The 2,978-nt window shown below is 48.2% G+C and overlaps 1 long non-coding RNA gene across 1 annotated transcript; it reads left to right on the plus strand.

The window, feature by feature from the left end:
* The first annotated feature begins 670 nt into the window (after positions 1-670).
* LOC124695629 lies at positions 671-1,472 on the plus strand. The gene is made up of 2 exons (XR_007000579.1): positions 671-784; positions 860-1,472. It is a non-coding gene; the product is annotated as an uncharacterized LOC124695629 (long non-coding RNA).
* Positions 1,473-2,978: the final 1,506 nt, after the last annotated feature.

Consider the following 2,978-nt stretch of genomic DNA (forward strand, 5'->3'; position numbering starts at 1 on the left):
GGAACCACGGGCTCGTATTGGGGAGAGAAAAATAAGTGGAGCTAGGATCAATTAGCAACAGCATGCAGGATGATATTACTTGCCATATTAAGGCTAATTGAATGTACAGAAAGGAAATATGAAATATGATTACGCAAAATCTAATTCCTGCCTGGGCACTGTGCAGTCTTACGTCGTGCTCACCCTTCGCGCGCGTCCGTTCCCAATCGAGCGGCCCTGATAAAGCGGTTCACAAAACGACACGCGCTCTGTGGCCCCTAGATCACTTATCTCTATCCCCTCCTCTCCGCAAGCCCTCTTTCACACGCCAGTCAGAGGAATATCGCCGCCGACGGCTCACGCCAGCGTCCTCTCCGGCCGCCGCGCTTTGGCCTTCTTTGCGCCCCTCCCTACGCCTTCTCCCCACCCTCATCCGGCCAGCCCACTCCCCACCCCATGAACTCGAGCGATAGCTTGCGCCGCCACCGACGGGATCAGAGATCTTGGCGGAGGCGCTGGTGGTGCCCGTGCCCGCGCTCTAGAGGAGAAGGGCGGCGGCCATGGAGTTTGCCGCTGGGGAGAGGGGAAAAACGGCGTCGTCGCTCTCAAGGGCCGCGTCCATGGTGGAGTGTTGGTTGTGCGGTTGGCGGGGATTCGCGGTGTGTCCTGCCCCCAAGGCGGAAGACGGCGGTGCGGCAGTGGCTTATATGGGGGAGGCACGGAGGAGGAGCGGGGGATCTGGCGGCCACCGGCGTCCAGAGGCGCGCTGCAATGGTGCTCCACTTCAACGACATCCCTCTACATGGTGAGACCTTTCTCTTTGCCCTGGTCATGGTGTAGTTCTGCGTGATGCAAACACCTGACTGACCCAAGTTTTCAGGCGAGGTGTCGTTACCATTGCAGTCAATGGGAGAAGTTACAAGTGATATCCGGCGAGCAAATTTGATAGTTAGTCCTCGCCTGATTGGGTCCATTCCTCTGGCAGAACTGACCAGCCCCAATTAGGCCATTATTCGTCAGAGTATTGTTGGACTTGATCTAGCACCAGTGCGGACTAAATTTGGTGGAAATTCTGAGACTTAAAATGTTGCAGACCTGATCCATGGACTTAATTAGTAGTAGTTTTCCAAGTTAAGGTCACAGTACACTGACGAAACCAAGCCATCAGCCATGCTGCATGCACGAGCTTTGTACACACACACCACACGTAGTTTTCAACTTTCAGGAGCTCAGCAGTTGGCGCTGCGGAGAATCGATAGCCATCCTGCTATTTTGTACATCTTGAAAAATCGAAGGATGTAACAAATAGTAGTTTTCCCAGGTTCTGTTAGTAACTTTTGGAACTGGATGTACTTTCGAACATTATTTTACATCTAGAATGATGAAACATTCAAGTTGTGTTTTCACCAAATCTAGATGAAACTTATGCATGTCGGTGTATCTTTTATCTTTTTTCTGCATCCAGAAATTTGAATGGATCAAGTAAAACACTCGTATGTTCGTGATTTTGGTGCATCTATGGTGCATCTGGATTTTTTTTTCTCTTTTCTACATCCAGAATTTTGAATGGATGATGTAAAACACTAGTATATTTTGTGATCTCAGGTTTGGTTCATCCGGATGTATTTTTTTCCTTTTTCTACATCCACTGCTGCCATTTAGTACATTTTCAAGTGGAAGGATGTCTTTTTTTCTCTATTTCCTACATCCAGAATTTTGAATGGATCAAGTAAACACTACAGTAGTATATTTGTGCTCCCAGGTTTGGTTTCATCCGGATGTATTTTTTCCTTTTTTCTACATCTACTGCTGCTATCTTGTACATTTTCAACTGGAATCACAACTTTCTGGCAATAGTAGTTGTGAACTGGAGGAAGAAGAGAACGCGCTGCTAGCGCGGTGGTAGCGAAAGGCAGTGGCCTAGCTACCCGTCCTGGGTTCGATCCCTGCTGGGACGAATTTTGGGATGTCTCACCAGGAACACTGTTCCACTGAGAGCACTGTTCCTTTAATAAATCTTCGGACCCGTGTTCGTGCCACAACTGTCAGAACTCAAAACACGTGTGCTCTGTGTGTGTAGTTGTAGGTCTAGCTTGTGTGCTAGGGGTGTGCGTGTGGTGTGTGTGTGGTGTGAGTTTAGCACATGAGTTCAGATACTACAACTGTACCACCGATCGAGAGGCATCAAAAAAAAAAAAAAAAAACTGGAGGAAGAAAAAAGCGGTGAGGCCCTTTCATGACCAGCCATGCCGTTTGGTGGATGCATGCTCCCACGTCGAAAAGTAAGCGGAAACAAAGCGTGAGGAAAAGTCAAGTTGGCCTCCACTTTCTATTTTTAGTTACCTATCGCTGTTAGCTGTTGGGACCACATTTTATTTTAGGAACGTTTTGATTCAGACAAGGGGAGCACCGTGTAAGACTATTTGGTAACCGCGCACTGTGTAGCAATGTCCATATGATTATAGCTAATTAAATTTGATTGATTCGGGAGTAGTGGAAAGAGATCAAATGAAGCAGAGATCTCAGATTAGATCAACGGTCCGGATGCTCCGAATCTCCTTCACCAAACGCGTTGTACAACCTACGATCAACTCCAATATAATATATAGATTTAAACACAACTTATATTTTTTATTTATATACTTATCGAAAACTCAGTTGCATCCATCGGTTGATGCGGAAGCTGGGCGATGTTCCCTTTCTTTGAAACTAGTACTCCCTCCTTCCCAACATAGAATACATATACTAGTTCCCCATGGCCGTCTTGGTGCGCGCGAGCTGGTCGAGCACGGCCGCGCCGACGGTGGCCGCCTCTTCGGCGCCCGCGCCCAGCAAGGAGTCGACGATCTCGGCAGCGGCCTCGAGGGAGTACCAATCACAGTCATGAGCCTTGACGCCACGTACTCTGCTTGCATCCCGGAAGTTTCTGACAGTCGATGAAAATCTTTGTCACATTTATCGGCTAACGCGAAGCTTCCTTTGACTGTGATTGGTCCCTT

The sequence above is a fragment of the Lolium rigidum genome, chromosome 3 (genome assembly GCF_022539505.1).
Source record: "Lolium rigidum isolate FL_2022 chromosome 3, APGP_CSIRO_Lrig_0.1, whole genome shotgun sequence".
Taxonomy (NCBI): Eukaryota; Viridiplantae; Streptophyta; class Magnoliopsida; order Poales; family Poaceae; genus Lolium; species Lolium rigidum.